This window comes from Phyllobates terribilis, unplaced genomic scaffold (genome assembly GCF_046119375.1).
Source record: "Phyllobates terribilis strain yellow unplaced genomic scaffold, ASM4611937v1 Scaffold_249__1_contigs__length_2872098, whole genome shotgun sequence".
Classification (NCBI taxonomy): Eukaryota; Metazoa; Chordata; class Amphibia; order Anura; family Dendrobatidae; genus Phyllobates; species Phyllobates terribilis.
In genome coordinates, this window is record NW_027363009.1 from 1,645,786 (window position 1) to 1,666,636 (window position 20,851).

Consider the following 20,851-nt stretch of genomic DNA (forward strand, 5'->3'; position numbering starts at 1 on the left):
AAAACCACTCTGCCTGGTACTATTTCTGTGACAGCATTTACAGTAATATTTCTCCCACGACAGAGGAAGCCCACCCCCGCTGACTTGTTGTCATTGGAGCCAGACCAGATGGAGGGCCCCAGTCTCCAATCTGTCTTGATGTCATTATAATTTAGTGCATGTTGTATCCCGCATTCCTGTAATAAACAAATGTCAAAGTCAGCGGTTTCTAAATACTTGAAAGAGCAGCCCTACGAACTGGGCTCTTTAATGACCTCACATTCAGTGAGACAAGTCTTAATGTCGGCATTCATAGGTCAGGGTGGTGGATCTTCCATGAGGACACCTGACTCAAAGCCCTGTATGTCAAATTGCTCCAGGACATCCGGGCTAGAGGACCCAAACGACTCGATATTCTGTGAGCCGGCGGTTGCCCCCTCGTAGGTCACGGTTCCCAGCCACATTCCAGGAGACACTGGGGCTTCGACATTCCGTCTCTTTTTCGGGGCAGACTCCACTAGGTCACTGGTGCAGTCCTCCTCTTCCTCCACCTCCTCCAGGGGAAGAGACTGGTCCATCAGGATAAGATCACCAACACCGATTCCCTGATGTTCGCCACCTAGAAGCAAAGCCCCCTCATCTGGCTGGCTAATCGCCCTGGAAGATCCTGAGTCCATCGCTGCGTGGTCCCCTGTAGCCAACCGCACAGGGGCACCACCCTCCAGCCCAACAGGATCGGTATCGGGAACCATCGACACGGAGGATACCCTCCCAGAAGGAGGACCCCTCCGCTCCGGTCCATGCGAGGTCCGCCCATCGTTAAGGGACTTCGATGCAGGGGCCGCCCCAGAGGGGCCTCCGGCTCCCTGCTCCATCCCAGCCTTCTCGCCCTTCGAACCGCCCTCCGACGCCGGCCCGCCAGTGAAGACCGGCGGGCGCATCGGCTCAGCTGCAGAAGATGCAGCTTCTGCGTAGGTCCTGGTCCTGGTCCTGTTGGGGCATCCTCGGAACATGTGCCCCGCCTCACCACAAAGATTGCATTTCCTCCCAGCGGGACAGTCCTTCATTAAATGTCCGTAACAGCTGCAATTATTGCAGCGGTCTACTTTCCTGCCTGTGCAGGACGTTTGGGTATGACCCATTTGTCCACAGTTCCTGCAACATACCGGCATTCCAGGGTAAAATAAGTAGCCTCTGCTCTTACCGATCACAAATGTTGAGGGAGGGTGTAGCATTCCTCCCACTCCGCTTGGGTCCCTCTTTAGACGGTCCATGTACCTCCTCTTGCCGCACCAGAAGCCTACCGCGTTCTTCACAGTGCCCAGGTATCTCAGATCGTCACAATAACGGATAAGGTAGGTCGAGATGTCTGCAGCTTCCACAAAGGGGTTCGGGAAATGCACCACGATAGGGATCTCGTCATAGGCATACAAGAGACAAAAGGTTAGTCCATCCAATTCATCCAAGTAGTTTTTCTCATTTACCTTTTGTACGAGTTGGTGACAGCATCCCTGGCTCTTGAAGGTGATGGTGTAAGTCCCCTTGTACTCATTGTCCTGGAAGCAGAATATGTCTTCCCGCCGAAACTCCAGAACTCCAAGCAGAATCCTATGGCAGATGTAATCCAAATTCTTCTCCGTCCTCGATCCTGCTCCAACTTCAATCCTCACGGTGTTCCGCATCCGGGCATCACCCGATGAATATGTGAGCGTTGCCGGCATCCTTCACTCAGGAACGTACCGACTCTTCTCTCTGAAAGGCGCAAGCCTTCATGGGATCCCTTCCCGTTGCTCCCGGACTAATCCTTCCTCCCCATAGCAGCAGGGGGGTTAAGTCCCTCCGAAAAGGAACGATCCCCCCAGGCCGAGAGAAAGGGTACCAAGAGCACCTCACAGGCAAGACCACACAGGTAAACCTGATAGATCATGCCAAAAGGCCGAGAAGCGATAACCAGAATTGGTTTCAAACTACGGAGCCACCCAAGGATCCTGAAAAGTCCATTTGTGGAGATGAGCTCCTGGACTCCCGTTAAGAAGACATGTTGTCAACCTCTAGATCCCTTACATGCCTGCACTTTTCGGCTTGCTGCTGCTGCAATCCACGCGTTTTAGATCTGCATAACTCCACCTCTTTAAACACAGCACCTTCACCCCCTGCTGTTCCCACCCGCCTCAACACCTTTGGAAGGGAGGAGAACCAATTAAGGCGGGGGGTGGGGTGGAACGAGCAGCTGTCTACCCTTAGCAGGAGGGCTCCTGATTACATACCTCTCCTGCTGCTGCTGCTGCTGGCTGTCCAGCAGCAGACTGAAGGTGGCTGCTGCTGTGCACAGGTATATAAAGGCTCAGAGCCTATTATGACACGCGCAGCCAGCGTTCCATTGCCACATTCCATCTACTGCAGGCAGGATACCTGGCTGGCTGAATGTCGCTGAGAAGCTCACAGAGACCGCCATAAGCAACAGTTTAACAGAATGCCACAGACTAATCAACCAAACTTTTTGGGTTGGGTTCTCTTTTATAGTCTGCAGGCATTAAATGAAAGAAGTCAGTGTTCCAGCAGAGGGAGACAACGTTTCAGAAAAGGCATTGTAGCAAACCAAAAAAGAAATTTTAAGCGCTGCAGAGTAACCAGCGCACATACCTGTTAGCTCAGGTGAGTTTAAAATGCTGCTGTTGATAACAAGGGCATTTGCTAAATAGATGGTGTGTGTGCAACAATATACTGAAAGGTCAATTATATTGTGCAGCTTATCTCACCACCTGTAGTTATTTAGGTGAAAGCTCCAAAATGCTTGCCTAATATGTCTGTTTATCCAAAAGGAAGTAAAAAGGGAGAGCTAGAAAGATAGCATTGCATCACATTACATGGCAATGCAATGCACAGTTGCTGAAGTTGAACCAAAATGAGCTTGTAATCTGGCTTCTGCAACTTTGAACATGAAAAATCCAATGAGGAGAAGAAAAGCAAAGCCAAAGAGTCCATCCCAAAATCCGACAAACAAGCAAAATGAACAAAAAACATTGAATTCAATTCTTTCTGATTTTAGAAACTGCATTAAAGAAGGGGTGCACCGGTCCTGGAGATACTGCAATACCAGGTCAATGCGTGGAGTGGACAGAGCAAGCTCTTTTTCCATCTCCCTGTTCTAAAAATCCATTTAATATATGGTCCCCAGATAGGGGACGTATCAGATATTAAACTGATAAGAACAGATACTACACTTGATCTTAGCCAAAAGGCCGAGAAGCGATAACCAGAATTGGTTTCAAACTACGGAGCCACCCAAGGATCCTGAAAAGTCCATTTGTGGAGATGAGCTCCTGGACTCCCGTTAAGAAGACATGTTGTCAACCTCTAGATCCCTTACATGCCTGCACTTTTCGGCTTGCTGCTGCTGCAATCCACGCGTTTTAGATCTGCATAACTCCACCTCTTTAAACACAGCACCTTCACCCCCTGCTGTTCCCACCCGCCTCAACACCGTTGGAAGGGAGGAGAACCAATTAAGGCGGGGGGTGGGGTGGAACGAGCAGCTGTCTACCCTTAGCAGGAGGGCTCCTGATTACATACCTCTCCTGCTGCTGCTGCTGCTGGCTGTCCAGCAGCAGACTGAAGGTGGCTGCTGCTGTGCACAGGTATATAAAGGCTCAGAGCCTATTATGACACGCGCAGCCAGCGTTCCATTGCCACATTCCATCTACTGCAGGCAGGATACCTGGCTGGCTGAATGTCGCTGAGAAGCTCACAGAGACCGCCATAAGCAACAGTTTAACAGAATGCCACAGACTAATCAACCAAACTTTTTGGGTTGGGTTCTCTTTTATAGTCTGCAGGCATTAAATGAAAGAAGTCAGTGTTCCAGCAGAGGGAGACAACGTTTCAGAAAAGGCATTGTAGCAAACCAAAAAAGAAATTTTAAGCGCAGCAGAGTAACCAGCGCACATACCTGTTAGCTCAGGTGAGTTTAAAAGGCTGCTGTTGATAACAAGGGCATTTGCTAAATAGATGGTGTGTGTGCAACAATATACTGAAAGGTCAATTATATTGTGCAGCTTATCTCACCACCTGTAGTTATTTAGGTGAAAGCTCCAAAATGCTTGCCTAATATGTCTGTTTATCCAAAAGGAAGTAAAAAGGGAGAGCTAGAAAGATAGCATTGCATCACATTACATGGCAATGCAATGCACAGTTGCTGAAGTTGAACCAAAATGAGCTTGTAATCTGGCTTCTGCAACTTTGAACATGAAAAATCCAATGAGGAGAAGAAAAGCAAAGCCAAAGAGTCCATCCCAAAATCCGACAAACAAGCAAAATGAACAAAAAACATTGAATTCAACTCTTTCTGATTTTAGAAACTGCATTAAAGAAGGGGTGCACCGGTCCTGGAGATACTGCAATACCAGGTCAATGCGTGGAGTGGACAGAGCAAGCTCTTTTTCCATCTCCCTGTTCTAAAAATCCATTTAATATATGGTCCCCAGATAGGGGACGTATCAGATATTAAACTGATAAGAACAGATACTACACTTGATCTTAGCCAAAAGGCCGAGAAGCGATAACCAGAATTGGTTTCAAACTACGGAGCCACCCAAGGATCCTGAAAAGTCCATTTGTGGAGATGAGCTCCTGGACTCCCGTTAAGAAGACATGTTGTCAACCTCTAGATCCCTTACATGCCTGCACTTTTCGGCTTGCTGCTGCTGCAATCCACGCGTTTTAGATCTGCATAACTCCACCTCTTTAAACACAGCACCTTCACCCCCTGCTGTTCCCACCCGCCTCAACACCGTTGGAAGGGAGGAGAACCAATTAAGGCGGGGGGTGGGGTGGAACGAGCAGCTGTCTACCCTTAGCAGGAGGGCTCCTGATTACATACCTCTCCTGCTGCTGCTGCTGCTGGCTGTCCAGCAGCAGACTGAAGGTGGCTGCTGCTGTGCACAGGTATATAAAGGCTCAGAGCCTATTATGACACGCGCAGCCAGCGTTCCATTGCCACATTCCATCTACTGCAGGCAGGATACCTGGCTGGCTGAATGTCGCTGAGAAGCTCACAGAGACCGCCATAAGCAACAGTTTAACAGAATGCCACAGACTAATCAACCAAACTTTTTGGGTTGGGTTCTCTTTTATAGTCTGCAGGCATTAAATGAAAGAAGTCAGTGTTCCAGCAGAGGGAGACAACGTTTCAGAAAAGGCATTGTAGCAAACCAAAAAAGAAATTTTAAGCGCAGCAGAGTAACCAGCGCACATACCTGTTAGCTCAGGTGAGTTTAAAAGGCTGCTGTTGATAACAAGGGCATTTGCTAAATAGATGGTGTGTGTGCAACAATATACTGAAAGGTCAATTATATTGTGCAGCTTATCTCACCACCTGTAGTTATTTAGGTGAAAGCTCCAAAATGCTTGCCTAATATGTCTGTTTATCCAAAAGGAAGTAAAAAGGGAGAGCTAGAAAGATAGCATTGCATCACATTACATGGCAATGCAATGCACAGTTGGTGAAGTTGAACCAAAATGAGCTTGTAATCTGGCTTCTGCAACTTTGAACATGAAAAATCCAATGAGGAGAAGAAAAGCAAAGCCAAAGAGTCCATCCCAAAATCCGACAAACAAGCAAAATGAACAAAAAACATTGAATTCAATTCTTTCTGATTTTAGAAACTGCATTAAAGAAGGGGTGCACCGGTCCTGGAGATACTGCAATACCAGGTCAATGCGTGGAGTGGACAGAGCAAGCTCTTTTTCCATCTCCCTGTTCTAAAAATCCATTTAATATATGGTCCCCAGATAGGGGACGTATCAGATATTAAACTGATAAGAACAGATACTACACTTGATCTTAGCCAAAAGGCCGAGAAGCGATAACCAGAATTGGTTTCAAACTACGGAGCCACCCAAGGATCCTGAAAAGTCCATTTGTGGAGATGAGCTCCTGGACTCCCGTTAAGAAGACATGTTGTCAACCTCTAGATCCCTTACATGCCTGCACTTTTCGGCTTGCTGCTGCTGCAATCCACGCGTTTTAGATCTGCATAACTCCACCTCTTTAAACACAGCACCTTCACCCCCTGCTGTTCCCACCCGCCTCAACACCGTTGGAAGGGAGGAGAACCAATTAAGGCGGGGGGTGGGGTGGAACGAGCAGCTGTCTACCCTTAGCAGGAGGGCTCCTGATTACATACCTCTCCTGCTGCTGCTGCTGCTGCTGCTGGCTGTCCAGCAGCAGACTGAAGGTGGCTGCTGCTGTGCACAGGTATATAAAGGCTCAGAGCCTATTATGACACGCGCAGCCAGCGTTCCATTGCCACATTCCATCTACTGCAGGCAGGATACCTGGCTGGCTGAATGTCGCTGAGAAGCTCACAGAGACCGCCATAAGCAACAGTTTAACAGAATGCCACAGACTAATCAACCAAACTTTTTGGGTTGGGTTCTCTTTTATAGTCTGCAGGCATTAAATGAAAGAAGTCAGTGTTCCAGCAGAGGGAGACAACGTTTCAGAAAAGGCATTGTAGCAAACCAAAAAAGAAATTTTAAGCGCAGCAGAGTAACCAGCTCACATACCTGTTAGCTCAGGTGAGTTTAAAAGGCTGCTGTTGATAACAAGGGCATTTGCTAAATAGATGGTGTGTGTGCAACAATATACTGAAAGGTCAATTATATTGTGCAGCTTATCTCACCACCTGTAGTTATTTAGGTGAAAGCTCCAAAATGCTTGCCTAATATGTCTGTTTATCCAAAAGGAAGTAAAAAGGGAGAGCTAGAAAGATAGCATTGCATCACATTACATGGCAATGCAATGCACAGTTGCTGAAGTTGAACCAAAATGAGCTTGTAATCTGGCTTCTGCAACTTTGAACATGAAAAATCCAATGAGGAGAAGAAAAGCAAAGCCAAAGAGTCCATCCCAAAATCCGACAAACAAGCAAAATGAACAAAAAACATTGAATTCAATTCTTTCTGATTTTAGAAACTGCATTAAAGAAGGGGTGCACCGGTCCTGGAGATACTGCAATACCAGGTCAATGCGTGGAGTGGACAGAGCAAGCTCTTTTTCCATCTCCCTGTTCTAAAAATCCATTTAATATATGGTCCCCAGATAGGGGACGTATCAGATATTAAACTGATAAGAACAGATACTACACTTGATCTTAGCCAAAAGGCCGAGAAGCGATAACCAGAATTGGTTTCAAACTACGGAGCCACCCAAGGATCCTGAAAAGTCCATTTGTGGAGATGAGCTCCTGGACTCCCGTTAAGAAGACATGTTGTCAACCTCTAGATCCCTTACATGCCTGCACTTTTCGGCTTGCTGCTGCTGCAATCCACGCGTTTTAGATCTGCATAACTCCACCTCTTTAAACACAGCACCTTCACCCCCTGCTGTTCCCACCCGCCTCAACACCGTTGGAAGGGAGGAGAACCAATTAAGGCGGGGGGTGGGGTGGAACGAGCAGCTGTCTACCCTTAGCAGGAGGGCTCCTGATTACATACCTCTCCTGCTGCTGCTGCTGCTGGCTGTCCAGCAGCAGACTGAAGGTGGCTGCTGCTGTGCACAGGTATATAAAGGCTCAGAGCCTATTATGACACGCGCAGCCAGCGTTCCATTGCCACATTCCATCTACTGCAGGCAGGATACCTGGCTGGCTGAATGTCGCTGAGAAGCTCACAGAGACCGCCATAAGCAACAGTTTAACAGAATGCCACAGACTAATCAACCAAACTTTTTGGGTTGGGTTCTCTTTTATAGTCTGCAGGCATTAAATGAAAGAAGTCAGTGTTCCAGCAGAGGGAGACAACGTTTCAGAAAAGGCATTGTAGCAAACCAAAAAAGAAATTTTAAGCGCAGCAGAGTAACCAGCGCACATACCTGTTAGCTCAGGTGAGTTTAAAAGGCTGCTGTTGATAACAAGGGCATTTGCTAAATAGATGGTGTGTGTGCAACAATATACTGAAAGGTCAATTATATTGTGCAGCTTATCTCACCACCTGTAGTTATTTAGGTGAAAGCTCCAAAATGCTTGCCTAATATGTCTGTTTATCCAAAAGGAAGTAAAAAGGGAGAGCTAGAAAGATAGCATTGCATCACATTACATGGCAATGCAATGCACAGTTGCTGAAGTTGAACCAAAATGAGCTTGTAATCTGGCTTCTGCAACTTTGAACATAAAAAATCCAATGAGGAGAAGAAAAGCAAAGCCAAAGAGTCCATCCCAAAATCCGACAAACAAGCAAAATGAACAAAAAACATTGAATTCAATTCTTTCTGATTTTAGAAACTGCATTAAAGAAGGGGTGCACCGGTCCTGGAGATACTGCAATACCAGGTCAATGCGTGGAGTGGACAGAGCAAGCTCTTTTTCCATCTCCCTGTTCTAAAAATCCATTTAATATATGGTCCCCAGATAGGGGACGTATCAGATATTAAACTGATAAGAACAGATACTACACTTGATCTTAGCCAAAAGGCCGAGAAGCGATAACCAGAATTGGTTTCAAACTACGGAGCCACCCAAGGATCCTGAAAAGTCCATTTGTGGAGATGAGCTCCTGGACTCCCGTTAAGAAGACATGTTGTCAACCTCTAGATCCCTTACATGCCTGCACTTTTCGGCTTGCTGCTGCTGCAATCCACGCGTTTTAGATCTGCATAACTCCACCTCTTTAAACACAGCACCTTCACCCCCTGCTGTTCCCACCCGCCTCAACACCGTTGGAAGGGAGGAGAACCAATTAAGGCGGGGGGTGGGGTGGAACGAGCAGCTGTCTACCCTTAGCAGGAGGGCTCCTGATTACATACCTCTCCTGCTGCTGCTGCTGCTGGCTGTCCAGCAGCAGACTGAAGGTGGCTGCTGCTGTGCACAGGTATATAAAGGCTCAGAGCCTATTATGACACGCGCAGCCAGCGTTCCATTGCCACATTCCATCTACTGCAGGCAGGATACCTGGCTGGCTGAATGTCGCTGAGAAGCTCACAGAGACCGCCATAAGCAACAGTTTAACAGAATGCCACAGACTAATCAACCAAACTTTTTGGGTTGGGTTCTCTTTTATAGTCTGCAGGCATTAAATGAAAGAAGTCAGTGTTCCAGCAGAGGGAGACAACGTTTCAGAAAAGGCATTGTAGCAAACCAAAAAAGAAATTTTAAGCGCAGCAGAGTAACCAGCGCACATACCTGTTAGCTCAGGTGAGTTTAAAAGGCTGCTGTTGATAACAAGGGCATTTGCTAAATAGATGGTGTGTGTGCAACAATATACTGAAAGGTCAATTATATTGTGCAGCTTATCTCACCACCTGTAGTTATTTAGGTGAAAGCTCCAAAATGCTTGCCTAATATGTCTGTTTATCCAAAAGGAAGTAAAAAGGGAGAGCTAGAAAGATAGCATTGCATCACATTACATGGCAATGCAATGCACAGTTGCTGAAGTTGAACCAAAATGAGCTTGTAATCTGGCTTCTGCAACTTTGAACATAAAAAATCCAATGAGGAGAAGAAAAGCAAAGCCAAAGAGTCCATCCCAAAATCCGACAAACAAGCAAAATGAACAAAAAACATTGAATTCAATTCTTTCTGATTTTAGAAACTGCATTAAAGAAGGGGTGCACCGGTCCTGGAGATACTGCAATACCAGGTCAATGCGTGGAGTGGACAGAGCAAGCTCTTTTTCCATCTCCCTGTTCTAAAAATCCATTTAATATATGGTCCCCAGATAGGGGACGTATCAGATATTAAACTGATAAGAACAGATACTACACTTGATCTTAGCCAAAAGGCCGAGAAGCGATAACCAGAATTGGTTTCAAACTACGGAGCCACCCAAGGATCCTGAAAAGTCCATTTGTGGAGATGAGCTCCTGGACTCCCGTTAAGAAGACATGTTGTCAACCTCTAGATCCCTTACATGCCTGCACTTTTCGGCTTGCTGCTGCTGCAATCCACGCGTTTTAGATCTGCATAACTCCACCTCTTTAAACACAGCACCTTCACCCCCTGCTGTTCCCACCCGCCTCAACACCGTTGGAAGGGAGGAGAACCAATTAAGGCGGGGGGTGGGGTGGAACGAGCAGCTGTCTACCCTTAGCAGGAGGGCTCCTGATTACATACCTCTCCTGCTGCTGCTGCTGCTGGCTGTCCAGCAGCAGACTGAAGGTGGCTGCTGCTGTGCACAGGTATATAAAGGCTCAGAGCCTATTATGACACGCGCAGCCAGCGTTCCATTGCCACATTCCATCTACTGCAGGCAGGATACCTGGCTGGCTGAATGTCGCTGAGAAGCTCACAGAGACCGCCATAAGCAACAGTTTAACAGAATGCCACAGACTAATCAACCAAACTTTTTGGGTTGGGTTCTCTTTTATAGTCTGCAGGCATTAAATGAAAGAAGTCAGTGTTCCAGCAGAGGGAGACAATGTTTCAGAAAAGGCATTGTAGCAAACCAAAAAAGAAATTTTAAGCGCAGCAGAGTAACCAGCGCACATACCTGTTAGCTCAGGTGAGTTTAAAAGGCTGCTGTTGATAACAAGGGCATTTGCTAAATAGATGGTGTGTGTGCAACAATATACTGAAAGGTCAATTATATTGTGCAGCTTATCTCACCACCTGTAGTTATTTAGGTGAAAGCTCCAAAATGCTTGCCTAATATGTCTGTTTATCCAAAAGGAAGTAAAAAGGGAGAGCTAGAAAGATAGCATTGCATCACATTACATGGCAATGCAATGCACAGTTGCTGAAGTTGAACCAAAATGAGCTTGTAATCTGGCTTCTGCAACTTTGAACATGAAAAATCCAATGAGGAGAAGAAAAGCAAAGCCAAAGAGTCCATCCCAAAATCCGACAAACAAGCAAAATGAACAAAAAACATTGAATTCAATTCTTTCTGATTTTAGAAACTGCATTAAAGAAGGGGTGCACCGGTCCTGGAGATACTGCAATACCAGGTCAATGCGTGGAGTGGACAGAGCAAGCTCTTTTTCCATCTCCCTGTTCTAAAAATCCATTTAATATATGGTCCCCAGATAGGGGACGTATCAGATATTAAACTGATAAGAACAGATTTTTTTGATTGAATATATCTTTTATTAGCACAAAAAATAAGTTAACAGACAGTGTACAGTGCCGCAGCCCAGTACACACAGAATTCTACATCATATTTACATAGCATGAGGATACGACGCACTAACTAGACACATCACACCCCTATGCTACACAAAACACTCAATCTGAAAGAAAAAGCATGTCAATCAATACAGTACGACGAACCGTGATAAGGGATGGGGATTGGGAAAAAGGGGATGGGGAGGGGAAAATCACAGGCCCGAAGCTTTATTGAAAGACAAGACACATAAGGGGAGAGGGGGAGGAGGGGTTTAGTCCTCATCCTCGTCCTCCGGACCGTCCATGATGGAATAGTCTCTGAGCAGGCTGTGGATCAGCCTGCGGCAGTCCTGGATGGACATCCTCTCCCTCCTCAAGATGAACCGGTTCCTGGCGACCCAAACGGCATCCTTGAAGCAGTTCATAAGGCGCCAAGCCTCCTGGATGGCTCCGACGGTATGAACCCCAGGGAAGAGTCCGTAAAGCACAGAATGGTGCGATAGGCTCGCCCTGGGGACAGAGTTCCTCAGGTCATCCTCAAGTGCAGTCAATAGGCGCTGTGCAAATCCGCAGTCCCAAAAAGTGTGCAAAGATGTTTCCTCCACGAAGGGGCACCTTGGGCAGTACCGGGTCTTGCACAGGTTCCGGGCATGCATGAATGACCGGACGGGCAGTCCGCCCTGAATCGCCATCCACGACAAGTCCTTGTGCCCGTTGGTCAGCCTGTCAGACGACACATTTGTCCACACAGTCTCCAGCGTGTCCTGGTGAAGTCCTGTGATGTTCTCCACGTCATCCTTGGCTCTGATTAGCTTGTGGATAGTTTTGGGCTTCCACAAGTCGGGCTTGAGTCCCTCCAGTTGATGCTCCCCCACAAATCGAACGACGTCTCCGTAGAACCATGGCGTCGTCCAGTTGTAGGGGAAGGAGCTGTCCCACTTGTCCCAGCCGAGTCGCCTCCAAAGAGGAAGCAGGAAGAAGCGAGACATGGACCTGCTCGCGGAGCCATTCTTGACTTGCAAAGTCCGGCGGACACAATCACACACAAAAGAGGATCGCAGGAGGGTGGGGATATCTGGAACACCCTTCCCACCCTTGCGAGGCTCCTTGTACATGACGGCCCGCCTGACTCTGTCCATCTTGGATCCCCAGACAAAGTGAAACACTGTCCTGGTAATGGCCCTGCACACAGTGACGTGTGGGGGCCAGGCCTGCGCCGTGTACTGCAAGACGGGCAGGACCTCATTACGCAGGACGAGTGCCTTACCCTCACAAGTGAGGTGTCTGAGGCTCCAGAGTCCGATCCGTTGCTTCACCTTGGCCAAGCGTTCTTGCCAGGACTTGAGGGCCGCTCCTTCCTTCCCGAACCAGACTCCCAGCACCTTGAGGAAATCCGGTTGAATGTTGAAGGGGAAGGGGGCGGAGGAGGCCGGCTGCCAATCCCCGAAGAGCATGGCTTCCGACTTCCTGCAGTTGACTTTGGCCCCTGAAGCCCGGCCGAACCTCTCACACGTCTGGACGAGGGCGTCGACTGAACCACGATCAGCGCAGAAGACGGTGACATCGTCCATGTAGAGCGAGCACTTGACCTCGTGTCGTCCCGGACCCGGTGCGGTGATCCCTCTGATCTCTCCATTCTGCCGGATAGCCTCTGCGAAGAGTTCTATAACACAAACAAAAAGAAGAGGTGATAGAGGGCAGCCTTGTCTGACCCCAGAGAGGACAGGGAAGGGGTCAGTCTTCCAGCCGTTCACCAACACCGAGCTGTGGATATCAAAATACATCAGACGGACATACGAACAAAACATGTTACCCAGACCTAACCGGTGGAGAGCTCGGCCCATGAACTCGTGGGAAACCCGGTCGAAGGCCTTCTCCTGATCCAAGGAGACCAGGGCCGCGTGTGCGCGGCGGACCTTGATGTACTCGACCGTGTCCCGCACGAGAGCGAGGCTGTCTGCGATGCGACGTCCAGGGATGCCGCAGGTCTGGTCTGGGTGGATGATCCGTCCGATGACCGTCTTAAGTCGTGTCGCCATCGTCTTGGCCAGGATCTTGTAGTCCACGTTGAGCAGAGTGATGGGACGCCAATTCCTCAGGTCGCACCTCTCTCCCTTCCGCTTGTACAGGATCGTGACCATTCCTTCCCTCAAAGATGGAGGCATTCTACCCTCCACCACCATCTCCTCGTACAGGTCCAACAGGTCCGGACAGATGAGGTCTCCCAGCGCTACATAGAGCTCCGCTGGAAGACCATCACTGCCCGGGGTCCTGCCGGTCCTAAAGGATTTAGCGGCAGAGAGCAATTCGCCCACCATCAGAGGTTTGTCCAAGGCTGCCGTGCCTGCAGGATCAAGATGGTTAGTGATACCTGACAGGAACTTATCAGCAGCGTCGGGGTGGGTAGTCTTGTGGGAGTAGAGTTCGCTGTAGAAGTCGCTGACGACCCTCATCACGTCCTCCTTCCCACGTCGCATGTTTCCGCTCTCGTCTCGCAGCTCGTTCAGGGGCGTGTGACCGGCATGAAGTTTCCTGAAAAAGAATGAGTTACATTTCTCACCCTTCTCCAGATTCTCCACTTTGGAACGGAAGACGATTCGCTTGGACTCCTCCTCAAAGTGCCTTTTCAAGCTCTTCTTGGTCTCCTCCAGCTCCTCCCTCACGTCCCAGCCGCAGTGAAGAAGGTCCTGCAGCGACCGCAGCTCGCGCTGCAGCCCTCTGAAGTCCCTCCTCTTCTCACACGCCTGTTGTCGACCCTTGGCCTGAAAGAAACAGCGAAACTCAAGTTTAACATATTCCCACCAATCAGAGACTGTTTGGAAGCTACCCTTGTAGGACTGCCACATTGCGTAGGCTGCTCTCAGCTCCTCCACGACTTCATCCTGAGCCAGCAGAGCACAATTCAGCTTCCAGGAGCCGGGGCCGGACGGAAAACCGTCGCCGAGGACACCTTGTAAGTGAATGGCTCTGTGGTCGGAGAAGAAGCAGGAGACCATCGAGTGCCTACTCTGCCTGACTGCCCGAGAGGTGAACACAAAGTCAATCCTGGAGCGGAGTGAGCCATCGGGTCGGCTCCACGAATAGTTCGTGGAGCCTCTCCCCATGGAGCCCACCACGTCCTGAAGAGAGGCCTCGGTTACCATCTCGATGAGCAGCTTGGACGTGATGTCCAACTTGGCAGATGTGCCAGAACTACGACCATCCTCCTCGATGGGGCAGTTGAAATCCCCGGCCATCACTAAGGTCCTGGTGGTGGCAAGCTGAAGCCGCAGGGTCTGGAAAAGCTCCAAACGCTCATTCTTCAGTGGGGACGCATACACGTTGATGAACCTGACAGGTTCTCCCGCCCAGTTGCCATCTACAACAAGAACCCTGCCGCAGATGAGCTCCTGGACGGACTCAAGCGTGAATGCGCCCCCCCTGATCAGAATTGCGACCCCCGCAGACTTGCAGTCACCCCCACCGGACCAGTAGGATGGACCGTGGGACCACTCCCTGGCCAGATGTTTGAAGGACCTAGAGGAGGGAAGGGAACATTCCTGCAACATATAAACATCACACAACTGGGAAGTAAGGAAGGCATAAATAGTCTGACGTCTGAACTTGTCCTTGATGCTCCTGACATTAATGGAAAATAAGTTAATATTAGCCATCATGTAGGGAAAAAAGAAAAAGTTAGCGCAGGCAATACACCTTAGTTACCACTCCGGTCGGGTGGTCCCTCGTCGGTGTTGACTGCTGGTGACGGGATCACCAGCAGGCCCTCTTCCTCCATCTGGTCAAGCAGCGCGGCCTCGATCTCGGCGACCACCAGTTCCTCCTCTTCTGGCTCGGCCACCAGGGTCTCAACCATGTGCTCCATCTCTTCTGGCTCAGGGAGGGTATCCTCCTTTTCGCCTACGAAATCCAGAATCTTCTTTTTGGAGGATTCAGTAGCAGGGCTGTCCTCCACCTTCCTCTTTCCCCGGGTTGGAACTGGGGAGACAAGAAGGGGAAAATCCTCCTCGGAATAGATAGCGGCGGGTGGAGGAAAGGTTAATTCCACCGCTACCATGGTCTGGGGAGGGAGAGTGGCTGCCGGGGCAGGGGAAAGGACACCTGCTGAGGAGTAGGGGAAGGAGTAAGAGGAAGTGGAATCCTCAGCAGGGGTGGCCGGGGTGGGGGGGGATTGGACGGGGGTGGCAGGGGGAGGGATCGAGAGAGGGGTGACAGAACTCTTACCCTCCTTTGACTTTTTCTTCTGCTTCGGAGCTGCTGGGACCGTCGCTGGGGCTTTGGCCACCGACTCCTTGACCGCTTTGGCCTTGGTCGTCTCGGCCTTGGCCGCTGGGGCCTTGGTCGTCGCGTCCTTGACCTTCACAGGCCTGGTCGTCGGGGCCTTGTCCTCCGTAGCTGGGGTCGTCGCAACCACCGATGCCCAGGATCTCTCACGCTTGGGGCAATCCTTGTACAGATGAGCCGCCAGCCCACACAGGTTGCAGGACGTCTTCTTCAGGCAGTCCTTCGAGCTGTGTCCCGTCACTCGACAAATCCTGCAGGCATCCTCCTTGCAGTCCTTCATCTCGTGGCCATTCTTGCCGCATCTCCTGCAGTTCTGCGGCATGTCCGGGTAATAGATGAGGCCGTAGGAGTTGCCCAGGGAGAATGTCGGGGGCAGGTGCCGAAGTCCGTCTGAGTACGCCAGGTCCCTGTGAAGTCTAACGGTCACCGACCACTTACCTGTCCAGAAGCCGAGTCCATTCAGGATGTGAGAGGGTTCCTTCACAACCAAACAGAAGCGTCTCAGGAAGGTACAGATGTCTTGGCCTGGGGTGTGCGGGTTGCGCATGGAGACCGTGATCCTCCTTTCGTCCCTCTGGATAGGGCAGCTACCTGTAAAGGCAGAGAAAGAATTATCCGGTCCTTTTGCGCTTACCATTTCCCAGAACCTCCTGCAGGTGTTCACAGTGGCGAAGGTGACGAAGAAGATCCCCGTCAAGAAGGTCTGGATGCTGAGGGTGTCCGACCTGGAGAAGCCTCGATCCAGCAGCATCTTCTGGCAGAACACGTCCGAGGACATGTCCGGCACCCTCCCATCCACTTCCTTCAGCTTCAGGGCCACCGTCTGCCGCATCCATGGCTCCAGGGCTGGAGCTTCGTGGCGGGGCTTCTGGGGTCCCTTCTGCTGGCCAGTCGTGGAGGCAGAGTCCTTGGGGTCAGAATCGGCTCCTGGCTGGGCCCTCCTGGCTGTCCCCTGCTCCAGGCTCTTCTTTTCGGCCTTCATCGCAGCGCTTGCCATGGCTTTCCTCCTGCAGTTACTTCTTGGAGCTGGATCTGGAACTCTTCCCGGAATGGGTGGAGCTATGCAGATTCTTCTCCAGTCGTGTTCTGGACAAATTCCCCGAAAGGTCTTTGTCTCGATGATTTCCTTCCTCGAAGATTCCACAGGACAGCCCGATTCTTCTCCGAGTCTTCGTCTTCTTCTGGATTCTTTAGAGCTTCTTCCTCCCACCGATATCCGCCTTCCTTCTCCGATGTCAGCTGGGCTCCGAAGCTCTTCTCCTTCCGAGTTCGATCGCTCTCGTCAAGTGTAGATCGTAGCTCTTGTGTTCTTAAAAGAACAGATACTACACTTGATCTTAGCCAAAAGGCCGAGAAGCGATAACCAGAATTGGTTTCAAACTACGGAGCCACCCAAGGATCCTGAAAAGTCCATTTGTGGAGATGAGCTCCTGGACTCCCGTTAAGAAGACATGTTGTCAACCTCTAGATCCCTTACATGCCTGCACTTTTCGGCTTGCTGCTGCTGCAATCCACGCGTTTTAGATCTGCATAACTCCACATCTTTAAACACAGCACCTTCACCCCCTGCTGTTCCCACCCGCCTCAACACCGTTGGAAGGGAGGAGAACCAATCTTAAGGCGGGGGGTGGGGTGGAACGAGCAGCTGTCTACCCTTAGCAGGAGGGCTCCTGATTACATACCTCTCCTGCTGCTGCTGCTGCTGGCTGTCCAGCAGCAGACTGAAGGTGGCTGCTGCTGTGCACAGGTATATAAAGGCTCAGAGCCTATTATGACACGCGCAGCCAGCGTTCCATTGCCACATTCCATCTACTGCAGGCAGGATACCTGGCTGGCTGAATGTCGCTGAGAAGCTCACAGAGACCGCCATAAGCAACAGTTTAACAGAATGCCACAGACTAATCAACCAAACTTTTTGGGTTGGGTTCTCTTTTATAGTCTGCAGGCATTAAATGAAAGAAGTCAGTGTTCCAGCAGAGGGAGACAACGTTTCAGAAAAGGCATTGTAGCAAACCAAAAAAGAAATTTTAAGCGCAGCAGAGTAACCAGCGCACATACCTGTTAGCTCAGGTGAGTTTAAAAGGCTGCTGTTGATAACAAGGGCATTTGCTAAATAGATGGTGTGTGTGCAACAATATACTGAAAGGTCAATTATATTGTGCAGCTTATCTCACCACCTGTAGTTATTTAGGTGAAAGCTCCAAAATGCTTGCCTAATATGTCTGTTTATCCAAAAGGAAGTAAAAAGGGAGAACTAGAAAGATAGCATTGCATCACATTACATGGCAATGCAATGCACAGTTGCTGAAGTTGAACCAAAATGAGCTTGTAATCTGGCTTCTGCAACTTTGAACATGAAAAATCCAATGAGGAGAAGAAAAGCAAAGCCAAAGAGTCCATCCCAAAATCCGACAAACAAGCAAAATGAACAAAAAACATTGAATTCAATTCTTTCTGATTTTAGAAACTGCATTAAAGAAGGGGTGCACCGGTCCTGGAGATACTGCAATACCAGGTCAATGCGTGGAGTGGACAGAGCAAGCTCTTTTTCCATCTCCCTGTTCTAAAAATCCATTTAATATATGGTCCCCAGATAGGGGACGTATCAGATATTAAACTGATAAGAACAGATTTTTTTTTTTTTTTTTAAACCATTCAGGTTAGTTTTATAGCAAATCAGTAGGATATACCAAAACTGTTGCAAAAAAAACTTCTCATCATCATGGCCATATTTATTAAGCATAAAGTAACCTAATATTACAGAAAGAAGAACATCTTATTAATATAAACCAAAAGATCACTGAAATTTTACAATATGCCTCCACTTTTTAAATTTCCACATTCCCTCGGCATCTGTTCCACCACCGCTACTACTATCCATCTTGTAAATCAAAAATAGCCTAGAAAGAATAATCCTAATACATTCATTTACTGTGATTGATTTCCTTTTAAATACACAAAGATTCCTCACATCCCACAAACTTTCTAACACACAAGCCATAATTAACCACAAAACTCTCTCCTTTACACGTCCACTTGCACCAATACCAAACATAACCACACGCCAATCCACAAAAGTCACTCCTGCCAAACTCCTACACAACCCCCCTACACATTTCCACACGTCTTGCGCAAAATCACAATTCCACATCAGATGCATAACCGTCTCACAACCATTACATCCATCTCTTGGACAAACATCCGACCTAATCAAACCTCTCTTCTTTTGAACGTCTCTCACTGGAAGAATATTGTGAAACGCCATCCACACTACATCCTTCTGTTTGTTGGACATCCCATACATACCCAACTTTCTCCAAGCATCCGCAACCTCATTCCCTCTCAAACCAACAATATTAGACTCGACCTCATTTGCACACAATTTCCTATACACCCTCTTAGTCATTCTAAACTCATCCACCGGCACACTCAGCAAATCATACTTCTTGACAAACTTCTCAATCACCTCATACCACACCGGACACTTAAAAGACACAGGCACTCTCGCATCCCTCTTTCTCCAACCTAACCCATACAACATCCATCCTGCAGAATAACTTGCCATACATGCACCCTTATTACCTTTACCCAACAATACCACAATCGTCTTAATATAATGGAGCCCTAAAAAAACCTCAACATTAGGAAATCCCAAACCACCATGCTGGCAGGCCTTATAAAGGCTTTCCCTCTTCAGCTTCTCCATCTTGCTGCACCAGAAAAAGGAAAAAATCATTTTCTCAACTCTCTTCACTTTCCTAAAAGGGGATGGAAAAATTATGGCCACAAAAAGCAGAATGGGTAAGATCACTGCTTTGATAACTAGAACTTTGCCCCGCAAAGAAAGATCTCTCATTCTCCAAAAATTCAATTTTCGCTCAACACGCATACCACACTCGTCCCAACTCTCATTTCCTTTCAGATCATCATTGAAAAATACCCCTAAAACCTTAATTGCACTCTCCTCATACTTAACACCTTCCATACGAATACTGTCATCTCCAAAGCATTTGAAACTACACTTAGTCCAGTTAACTCTAAAACCTGATGCACCACAGAAAAAATCCAAAAGCAACCTCACCCTACTCATTGAAGCCATACTTTCACTCACCATCACAACATCATCCATGTAACCTAACACCTTCACATGCTTACCACCACTCCCAGGCACTAACAATCCTCTCATCATTTTCTCACGTCTCACTAAACACAGCAAAGGCTCAATCACACATACAAACAAGACAGGGGACATAGGGCACCCCTGTCTTACACCAGACCTAATCATCACTTTGTCAGACAACCATCCATTCACTAAAAACTCACTTGACACATAATCATATAAAGACTTAACTCCATTCAGAAAAACCCTAGGGAAACCCATCCTCTCCAATACTTTAAACAGAAACACATGCGAAACTCTATCAAAAGCCTTTTCGAAATCAATTGCTAACACCATACACTTCTGCTTTCTAGTCTTACAATCCCCAAGCATATCCCTTAACAATAACAAATTATCACTTATACTCCGACCAGGCACGGCACACACTTGGTCATCCTCCACAACCCTACCAATCACCTCACGCATACGATTTGCTAACAATTTACTGTAGACCTTATAATCAGCGTTAAGCAATGATATGGGTCTCCAGTTCTCCAAACGCTTTTTCTCACCCTTCTTAAACACAAGAACCACTATACCCTCTTTCATACTGTCACACAAAACACCATTCATCCACATATACCTACAAACCTCAGTCAAGTCCTTACCCAAAAACTCCCAAGCTTTCACATACAGCTCCACAGGCAACCCATCCTTCCCAGGCGTCTTATTCATTTTAGCACTCATAACAACATTCCTCACCTCATCCAAAATAACATCCTCACACAAAGCATCACATTCATCCGAACCAAGTCTCTTCTCCATACCACTCAATACATGCGACACAAGTCCAGGATCAATCCATTTCTCATCGTACAACTTACTATAGAAGCCATTCACCTCATTCAACACATTCTTCCCAACCACACTAGATCCATCTTCACCTACCACTTCACTCAAATCCAACTTCCTTCCATTCATTTTTTTAAAAAAGTACCTGGTGCACTTTTCATTCTTTTCCAAATGCTCTAACTTGGTACGGTAAATAATCTCTTTACCTTTTTCATCCAGAAGACATTTTAACTCATTCTTAGCAACCTCAAGCTGATCAGACATATCCATTCCTTTCCTAACACACCCACGCAACCAATCAATCCGTCTACTTAAGTCATTAAATCTATTACGATATCTGGCAGCTTTTTTGTAGCCCCATTTTTTAAAGAAAGTTTTTAACTGTAATTTCACCCAATCCCACCATTCAAGCACACTACCAAAATCACGCTTACGCCACCTCCAACTTGCATACCTTTTCTCCAACTCACTCATCACCTCCTCATCCTCCAACAACCTCGTATTCAATTTCCAAACCCCACCCCCAAACACCATGTCCCCA

At 48.1% G+C, this 20,851-nt stretch overlaps 7 non-coding genes and 2 pseudogenes across 7 annotated transcripts; all 9 read right to left on the reverse strand.

Annotated features, from left to right (window-relative positions):
• Nucleotides 1-3,042: 3,042 nt before the first annotated feature.
• Nucleotides 3,043-3,233, reverse strand: LOC141218058 (U2 spliceosomal RNA). Its single transcript, XR_012286822.1, has one exon. It is a non-coding gene; the product is annotated as a U2 spliceosomal RNA (small nuclear RNA).
• Nucleotides 3,234-4,348: 1,115 nt separating this feature from the next.
• LOC141218059 (U2 spliceosomal RNA) lies at nt 4,349-4,539 on the reverse strand. Its single transcript, XR_012286823.1, has one exon. It is a non-coding gene; the product is annotated as a U2 spliceosomal RNA (small nuclear RNA).
• Nucleotides 4,540-5,654: 1,115 nt separating this feature from the next.
• On the reverse strand, nt 5,655-5,845 carry LOC141218060 (U2 spliceosomal RNA). Its single transcript, XR_012286824.1, has one exon. It is a non-coding gene; the product is annotated as a U2 spliceosomal RNA (small nuclear RNA).
• Nucleotides 5,846-6,966: 1,121 nt separating this feature from the next.
• LOC141218061 (U2 spliceosomal RNA) lies at nt 6,967-7,157 on the reverse strand. Its single transcript, XR_012286825.1, has one exon. It is a non-coding gene; the product is annotated as a U2 spliceosomal RNA (small nuclear RNA).
• Nucleotides 7,158-8,272: 1,115 nt separating this feature from the next.
• Nucleotides 8,273-8,463, reverse strand: LOC141218062 (U2 spliceosomal RNA). Its single transcript, XR_012286826.1, has one exon. It is a non-coding gene; the product is annotated as a U2 spliceosomal RNA (small nuclear RNA).
• Nucleotides 8,464-9,578: 1,115 nt separating this feature from the next.
• On the reverse strand, nt 9,579-9,769 carry LOC141218063 (U2 spliceosomal RNA). The gene has a single exon (XR_012286827.1). It is a non-coding gene; the product is annotated as a U2 spliceosomal RNA (small nuclear RNA).
• A 1,115-nt stretch (nt 9,770-10,884) lies between these two features.
• Nucleotides 10,885-11,078, reverse strand: LOC141218341 (U2 spliceosomal RNA). The gene has a single exon (XR_012287094.1). It is a non-coding gene; the product is annotated as a U2 spliceosomal RNA (small nuclear RNA).
• Nucleotides 11,079-16,642: 5,564 nt separating this feature from the next.
• On the reverse strand, nt 16,643-16,720 carry LOC141218402 (U2 spliceosomal RNA; annotated as a pseudogene).
• A 1,117-nt stretch (nt 16,721-17,837) lies between these two features.
• On the reverse strand, nt 17,838-18,014 carry LOC141218370 (U2 spliceosomal RNA; annotated as a pseudogene).
• Nucleotides 18,015-20,851: the final 2,837 nt, after the last annotated feature.